The following is a 9,774-nucleotide window of genomic DNA, read 5'->3' on the forward strand; positions in this document are numbered from 1 at the left end:
ACATCCGTGGTATGGGAAGGAGAGACCGGCAACAACAATCCGGACTTGGCCACAACACCAGATACCGAACACTCTGACGTAATCGGAGGCTCCGCCACCGAAATAACACCTTCCGCCCACGTGATTATGGCTGTCATCGCCCCGTGGACAGAACCCTTCCTGGCCTACCTAACTAGGCAGGAACTACCTGAGGACCCAAACGAGGCACGTTGCATTGTGCGGCGGTCTAAAGCCTACAAGGTCCACGAGGGAGAGCTTTATAAGAAAAGCGCTACCGGAGTCCTTCAAAGGTGCATCTCCGAAGAGGAAGGACGGCAACTTTTGGCAGAAATTCATGCTGGACTTGGCGGCCACCACGCTGCAGCTCGGGTCCTTGTAAGCAAGGCCTTCCGTACAGGTTTCTACTGGCCGACGGCCCGAGCAGACGCACAGGACCTCGTCCAACGTTGCGTCGGTTGCCAGCTTTTTGCAAACCAAAGCCATATGCCGCCTACCGCTCTCCAAACAATCCCCATTACTTGGCCCTTTGCGGTCTGGGGGCTTGATATGGTCGGACCCCTCAAAGGGGGAAGCCATAAGAAAAAATACTTATTGGTCATGGTGGATAAATTCACCAAATGGATAGAAGCCAAACCAGTTAAAACGGCTGAATCCGGACCGGTGATAGACTTCATATCTGGGGTTGTACACCGTTATGGCGTCCCCCACAGCATCATCACCGATAACGGCTCGAACTTTACAGCCGACGAGGTAAAACTTTGGTGCAGCAACATGGGCATCAAGCTCGATTATGCTTCTGTCTATCACCCGCAAACTAACGGTCAAGTCGAGCGAGCAAATGGTCTTATCATGAGCGGCATTAAACCCAGATTAGTGCGGTCCTTAAAGGAATCAAACACGCACTGGGTAGAGGAGCTCGACTCCGTACTATGGGGGCTGCGGACCACGCCGAATCGCACTACCGGATACACACCGTTTTTTATGGTGTACGGCGCAGAGGCGGTACTGCCCTGCGACATAATTCATGACTCACCTCGAGTGCGCATGTATGAAGAGAAAGAAGCCGAGCTTGATCGGCAGGACAGTTTGGACGCCCTGGAGGAGCGTGACGTGGCAAAAGCCCATTCCGCATTCTATCAGCAACAGGCTCGAAGGTATCAAAGCAGAGAAGTACGGGCCAAAACTATAACGTTGGCGAACTCGTTCTACGCCTACCGGAGAAGAAAAAGAACAAGCTCAAGCCCAAATGGGAAGGTCCCTTCATTATTGACCAAGTTCTGACCGGTGGAGCGTACCGTCTGCGGGATGCATCGGACAATCGACTCGAGCCAAACCCATGGAACGCAGCCAGACTCCGAAGGTTCTACGCCTAGTGCCAGACTCTACGCTCGTCTCCTTACCTCCGTCAATTTTTTACATATCCGTTATCTGTCTTTTATCTCTTTCTTTTTCCTTTTTCTTCAAGGCCTTAAAAGGCTAAATGTGTCTTGACTACACAATCTTGACGCGCTAACCGCGCTCATTATACCTGGGGGCTTCTTATACAGAAGCTTAATATAACTATTTTCCGGGCTCTATGCCCCACACATGTGTTATTCTTCCACATGTACCTTTTTTCGCCATTATATGCATCGATATGACTTAAGTTTTGGCCAAGCTGGGTTGCCTGGCTCTTGTGTTTATGCCCTACGTTCCCGTTAATTCGGCTAGGGCATAAGGGGAGCACCTCTGCGATTGTTACTGCCGGGTCAGCCGGATGTGTACCTCAGACTGGGTGAAGCCGAAAGCTAGCGTTCTTAAGGGAATACTCGGTCGGTGAACAAAAGATGACTTTTATTTATTTTAATACATGCCCCCAGATGTTTATAGCCTGCGTCTCTTTTCGCAGTTCGGACATGCACATTAGGGCATGCGTACCCAGGGAAAGGAACCCTTAACGGAACTATTCTCCCTGGAAGATGTTTCTTACTATCCATGTAATATAACATAGCTAGTTGGGTACTTGTCTGTTCAAGCACTTATGACCCCTACGCCTGGTTTCCACGCGTACCCCGGTTTTTACATAACTGAGCGGGTATTCGGATACACTCCGGACTATCGGGTCCAGAGGTCGAAGCGAAAAGGTCCGCCATGACAAATGATTTACAATCCGGCTAGGGACAATATATGTCACTTGAAGTACACAGTCACTTAGACTGACTAAATTCTTCTTCTATACCATCCAACAGGCTGTCTAGCCTACAATCCTGTTGGGAATACTTTGCGGCTAATTCTACTTGGTCATACACCAAACTGACGGGGATCTCTTTCCCATCAGGCCCCACAGGTCCGACCTCGGCCATGTGGTTAGGGTCAGCCTTGGTATACCGCGTCTTCACCATGGCCCAGGCTTCCCTCGCACCTTGTCGGCAGGCTGATATCTTCCATAATCGGAAGCGCCGCCGCGCTCCCTTGAGCTTCTCTACAAGCTCCCCCATGCCTCCTGGCAGGGAGACGGATGGCCACAAGGCTTGGGCAATGCCCTGCATCACCTGCCGAACTTGTTCGTGCAGTTGTGAGAGCTCTGGCAGAAGATCACCCGCAGACCCGGGCATCTCCTCCTCGGGACGACCCGTCAGCATACCTGCAGATATAACTCTGTTAGCCGGTTTCTTCGCCGAACTCTTTAAAAGTTCGTTCAAGCACTTACTGAAAATGCCGCGTCGAAGCCTCTTATTCTCCTTTACGGAGTCAGCAAGCTGGGCCCGAACATCTTTCAGTTCCACGCCCAGCTGGATATTGGCATCTTGGAGATTGTTTTTCTCCTGCCTAACCTTTTTAAGCACGCGCTCACCAGCCTTTAGCTGTCGTTGGGCATGCGGCTCATTCCCTATCACGACCTCCGGATTCACTCCGGAGTCATCTGCAGAATCTATTGTTAGATTTGCATGCATGCCGCATACTATCTGGTACCTGTCATTCTTTGCAATAGAGACAAGTGTTACCAGAGGGGGCCTTCTCGGACTCCTTCAGCGCGGCAACTGCGGCCCGTAGCTGGGCTTTGCACTCTTCCAGCTCTTGAGACAATTGGGTATTCTTCTCTGTAAGAACCTGCACAAATAATGATCCTTAAATCAGTTGTGTCAACTGTTTCAAGTCTCAGGGGCTACTGATATATATAATTATCAGATTTTCTTACCCGTATATCCTTTACATACTGGTCCGTGGCTCTGGCAAGACCATTTTGAGCAGCTCGGATGTACGCGTCTCCTGAGTTGAAGGCATCGAATGCCTCTTGGGAGAAACAAGCGTCACGGAGTACGGCCCGGCGACGCCTGTGATTCATAGCGCTCTCCACTTCGGAATTTGTAGCGGATAGCCTATCCGCATCCTCTGTAGGAGGAACATCCGGCGTTCGCCCCATGTTAGCGTCCGCCTCTATGTCCGGCTCTGGAGCCCGACTGGTGGAGGCGTGACCACGGATATAGTCCGGCAAGTGTTTTTCCTACTAGGAAACATGGACGTTATTATATTTTAAAAGACGACAACCACGGAGCGGGGTTTTGTTTCATACCTCTGCAACGGCGTCTCAGTCCTGACCGCCTTCCTTTTAAGCCTACCCGGCTTCGGTGCCCCTTGTTGGTGAGTCACTGCGGGTTCGGCATGGCGTCCCGAGGGCCTTCCCTGTAAGACACCATATGTGTGCAATAGGTGAAGTGCAGAAAAGGGGATCCTTCTCGGAAGTTGGGACTCCGGTTTTACTTACATGCGACGCAGGGAGCAGTCCAGGATAATCGGCTATGATGGCCACCATGGCATCATCGCAGCTCAATTGATAGAACGTCCTGTCAATCAGCTCCACAAATATGTCCGGATCCTCTTCGAGTCCGGGGTCGAGGGCCCGGTCAGGGTCCTCTGGTTGTGGAGGCGGGCTGTGGACCTCCCTCACAGCTTTTCGCAGCTCCTGCTATGAAATAGCAAGGTAAATATTCATGACAAAGAATGCGGGAAGGTCTGGAGTAAAAAGTAGCAGCTCACCCAGCTTGGGGGGTTGTACATGGAGAACCCATCCCGTGGCTTGATACGGATGAACTCCTCTTCCTCTCCTTTGTATAAACCGGACAGTATTTTCGCTAGAGCAGCGACGGAGTCCGGACCTTTACGACCGCAGCGGGTGGCATCGTCTTCTCCATTGAAGTGCCACATAGGGTGTCCACGATATTGAAGTGGCTGCACCCCCCGCATTATACATATGGACATAACCTCGACTATTGTCAATCCTGATTTGGCCAGCGTTTGTATCCGGCCCATCAGGTAAAGGACCTCTCTGTTATCTTCCTCCTGGGGGCTCCGAGGGCGCCAGCTGCGGCGTTTCTTCAAAGGAGCGTTATTAAACTCAGGAAGGCCCATCCGAACAGGGTCCGGAAGGGGGACGTCCTCCATATAAAACCACTCCGAAGGCCAATCTTCGGATGTCTTCTTCGGAGTACCGGACAGTATATCCGGTCCCGGCGATGCGCCATATCTCGGCTCCGCCCACTTGATATATTGACCCCTCTTGTGTACGGGGTACGAGGCAGAACAGCCTCTTCCATAGCTCGAAATGAGCTTCGCAGCCCAGAAACAGCTCGCAAAGGCGACATAGCCAGCGATGTGTAATATGGAGGCGGGAGTAAAATTGTGCAGCTGGAGGCCGTAGAACTCCAGGAGCCCGCGGAGGAATGGATGAATTGGAAATCCAAGCCCTCTTAATAAGTAAGGGACAAGGCATACCCGCTCCCCCTTGGATGGGTCGGGAAAGCTCTCCGCTTGCTCCCCGCCATTGTAGGTGGCGAGCCCGGCTCGAACGGGGACCATATACGCTGGAGGGAGAAATCCCTGGGTCTGTAACTCTACTAATTGACTGTGCGGGACGGAACACTTCTTCCAATTGCCGGGCTTAGGGCTACGGGAGCGAGAGGAGGAGCTGCGATGGCCGGCCATGTTGGAATGGATTTTTTCCGGGCGCGCTCTGATGGATACTTGCTGTGGGAGGATGGTGTGATCTGGATCTGAGAATCCCTGTCTCTTTAATAGACGATTTACCCACATGGCTAGGCTGGCAAATGTAAAAATGCCCCGACTTCTCGCATTCGCTCGACGCGTGGAGGATATCCATTATTAGGCGCGGAAGCCAAGGAGTGCAACATTTATGGGAAGCCGGACACTACTCAACAGGTATTCAGAATTTGGAGAAGAACCCGCCTTGCAATGCCGAAGACAATCTGCGCGCCGGACTCATCGCCATGGAAGCCTGGTTTGGGGGCTACTGAGGGAGTCCTGGATTAAGGGGTCCTCGGACAGCCGGACGATATCCTTTGGCCCGACTGTTGGACTATGAAGATACAAGATTGAAGACTTCGACCCGTGTCCGGATGGGACTCTCCTCGGCGTGGAAGGCAAGCTTGGCAATACGGATATGTAGATCTCCTCCCTTGTAACCAACTCTGTGTAACCCTAGCCCCCTCCGGTGTCTATATAAACCGGAGGGTTTAGTCCGTAGGACAACAACAATCATACCATAGGCCAGCTTCTAGGGTTTAGCCTCTACGATCTCGTGGTAGATCAACTCTTGTAATACTCATATCATCAAGATCAATCAAGCAGGAAGTAGGGTATTACCTCCATCGAGAGGGCCCGAACCTGGGTAAACATCCTGTCCCCCGCCTCCTGTTACCATTCGCCTTAGACGCACAGTTCGGGACCCCCTACCCGAGATCCGCCGGTTTTGACACTGACAGCGGGTATCGTTATTTTCTCCCCTTCACAGATGATTTGAGCAGATATGGGTATATCTACTTAATGAAACATAAGTCTGAAACATTTGAAAAGTTCAAAGAATTTCGGAGTGAAGTTGAAAATCATCGTAACAAGAAAATAAAGTTTCTACGATCTGATTGTGGAGGAGAATATTTGAGTTACGAGTTTGGTCTTCATTTGAAACAATGCGGAATAGTTTCGCAACTCACGCCACCCGGAACACCACAGCATAATGGTGTGTCCGAACGTCGTAATTGTACTTTACTAGATATGGTGCGATCTATGATGTCTCTTACTGATTTACCGCTATCATTTTGGGGTTATGCTTTAGAGACGGCTGCATTCACGTTAAATAGGGCACCATCGAAATCCGTTGAGACGACGCCTTATGAACTGTGGTTTGGCAAGAAATCAAAGTTGTCGTTTCTTAAAGTTTGGGGCTGCGATGCTTATGTGAAAAAACTTCAACCTGATAAGCTCGAACCCAAATCGGAGAAATGTGTCTTCATAGGATACCCAAAGGAAACTGTTGGGTACACCTTCTATCACAGATCTGAAGGCAAGACTTTTGTTGCTAAATTTGGATCCTTTCTAGAGAAGGAGTTTCTCTCGAAAGATGTGAGTGGGAGGAAAGTAGAACTTGATGAGGTAACTGTACCTACTCCCTTATTGGAAAGTACTTCATCACAGAAACCAGTTCCTGTGATACCTACACCAATTAGTGAGGAAGCTAATGATGTTGATCATGAAACTTCAGATCAAGTTACTACTGAACCTCGTAGGTCAACCAGAGTAAGATCCGCACTAGAGTGGTACGGTAATCCTGTTCTGGAGGTCATGTTACTAGACCATGACGAACCTACGAACTATGAGGAAGCGATGATGAGCCCAGATTCCGCAAAATGGCTTGAGGCCATGAAATCTGAGATGGGATCCATGTCTGAGAACAAAGTGTGGACTTTGGTTGACTTGCCTGATGATAGGCAAGCCATTGAGAATAAATGGATCTTCAAGAAGAAGACTGACCCTGACGGTAATGTTACTATCTATAAAGCTCGACTTGTTGCGAAAGGTTTTCGACAAGTTCAAGGGATTGACTAAGATGAGACTTTCTCACCCGTAGCGATGCTTAAGTCTGTCCGAATCATGTTAGCAATTGCCGCATTTTATGATTATGAAATTTGGCAAATGGATGTCAAAACTGCATTCCTGAATGGATTTCTGGAAGAAGAGTTGTATATGATGCAACCAGAAGGTTTTGTCGATCCAAAGGGAGCTAACAAAGTGTGCAAGCTCCAGCGATCCATTTATGGACTGGTGCAAGCCTCTCGGAGTTGGAATAAATGTTTTGATAGTGTGATCAAAGCATATGGTTTTATACAGACTTTTGGAGAAGCCTGTATTAACAAGAAAGTGAGTGGGAGCTCTGTAGCATTTCTGATATTATATGTGGATGACGTATTACTGATTGGAAATGATATAGAATTTCTGGATAGCATAAGAGGATACTTGAATAAGAGTTTTTCAATGAAAGACCTCGGTGAAGCTGCTTACATATTAGGCATCAAGATCTATAGAGATAGATCAAGACGCTTGATAGGACTTTCACAAAGCACATACCTTGACAAAGTTTTGAAGAAGTTCAAAATGGATCAAGCAAAGAAAGGGTTCTTGCCTGTGTTACAAGGTGTGAAGTTGAGTCAGACTCAATGCCCGACCACTACAGAAGATAGAGAGAAAATGAAAGATGTTCCCTATGCTTCAGCCATAGGCTCTATCATGTATGCAATGCTGTGTACCAGACCTGATGTGTGCCTTGCTATAAGTTTAGCAGGGAGGTACCAAAGTAATCCAGGAGTGGATCACTGGACAGCGGTCAAGAACATCCTGAAATACCTGAAAAGGACTAAGGATATGTTTCTCGTTTATGGTGGTGACAAAGAGCTAGTCCTAAAAGGTTACGTCGATGCAAGCTTTGACCTGATCCGAACGATTCTAAATCGCAAACCGGATACGTGTTTACATTGAACGGTGGAGCTGTCAGTTGGTGCAGTTCTAAACAAAGCGTTGTGGCGGGATCTACGTGTGAAGCGGAGTACATAGCTACTTCGGAAGCAGCAAATGAAGGAGTCTGGATGAAGGAGTTCATATCCAATCCAGGTGTCATACCTAGTGCATCGGGTCCAATGAAAATCTTTTGTGACAATACTAGTGCAATTGCCTTGGCAAAGGAATCCAGATTTCACAAGAGAACCAAGCACATCAGGAGACGCTTCAACTCCATCCGGGATCAAGTCCAGGTGGGAGACATAGAAATTTGCAAGATACATACGGATCTGAATATTGCAGACCCGTTGACTAAGCCTCTTCTACGAGCAAAACATGATCAGCACCAAGGCTCCATGGGTGTTAGAATCATTACTGTGTAATCTAGATTATTGACTCTAGTGCAAGTGGGAGACTGAAGGAAATATGCCCTAGAGGCAATAATAAAGTTATTATTTATTTCCTTATATCATGATAAATGTTTATTATTCATGCTAGAATTGTATTAACCGGAAACATAATACTTGTGTGAATACATAGACAAACAGAGTGTCACTAGTATGCCTCTACTTGACTAGCTTGTTAATCAAAGATGGTTATGTTTCCTAGCCATAGACATGAGTTGTCATTTGATTAACGGGATCACATCATTAGGAGAATGATGTGATTGACTTGACCCATTCTGTTAGCTTAGCACGTGATCGTTTAGTATTCTGCTATTGCTTTCTTCATGACTTATACATGTTCCTATGACTATGAGATTATGCAACTCCCGTTTACTGGAGGAACACTTTGTGTGCTACCAAACATCACAACGTAACTGGGTGATTATAAAGGTGCTCTACAGGTGTCTCCAAAGGTACTTGTTGGGTTGGCGTATTTCGAGATTAGGATTTGTCACTCCGATTGTCGGAGAGGTATCTCTTGGCCCTCTCGGTAATGCACATCACTATAAGCCTTGCAAGCATTGTAACTAATGAGTTAGTTGCGGGATGATGTATTACGGAACGAGTAAAGAGACTTGCCGGTAACGAGATTGAACTAGGTATTGAGATACCGACGATCGAATCTCGGGCAAGTAACGTACCGATGACAAAGGGAACAACGTATGTTGTTATGCGGTTTGACCGATAAAGATCTTCGTAGAATATGTAGGAGCCAATATGAGCATCCAGGTTCCGCTATTGGTTATTGACCGGAGACGTGTCTCGGTCATGTCTACATAGTTCTCGAACCCGTAGGGTCCGCACGCTTAAAGTTAGATGACGATCGGTATTATGAGTTTTGTGTTTTCATGTACCGAAGGTAGTTTGGAGTCCCGGATATGATCACGGACATGACGAGGAGTCTCGAAATGGTCGAGACATAAAGATTGATATATTGGAGGCCTATATTTGGATCGGAAGTGTTCCGGATGAAATCGGGATTTTACCGGAGTACCGGGGGATACCGGACCCCCCCCCCCGGGGGGGGGGGGAAGTAATGGGCCTATTGGGCCTTAGTGGAGAAGAGGAGGGGCGGCTAGGGCTGGCCGCGCACCCCTCCCCCTCTAGTCCGAATTGGACAAGGAGGGGGGCGGCGCCCCCTTTCCTTCCCCCTCTCTCCTTCCCTTCCTTCCCCCCTCCTACTCCAACTAGGAAAAGAGGGAGTCCTACTCCCGGTGGGAGTAGGACTCGTCCCTGGCGCGCCCTCCTCCTAGCCGGCCGCCTCCTCCCCTTGCTCCTTTATATACGGGGGCAGGGGGCACCTCTAGACACACAAGTTCATATGTTGATCTATTCCAGCCGTGTGCGGTGCCCCCCTCCACAATATTCCACCTCGGTCATATCATAGCGGTGCTTAGGCGAAGCCCTGCGTCGGTAGCAACATCATCACCGTCACCACGCCGTCGTGCTTACGGAACTCTCCCGTGAAGCTCTGCTGGATCGGAGTTCGCGGGACGTCATCGAG

The sequence above is a fragment of the Triticum aestivum genome, chromosome 7D (assembly GCF_018294505.1).
Source record: "Triticum aestivum cultivar Chinese Spring chromosome 7D, IWGSC CS RefSeq v2.1, whole genome shotgun sequence".
NCBI lineage: Eukaryota > Viridiplantae > Streptophyta > Magnoliopsida > Poales > Poaceae > Triticum > Triticum aestivum.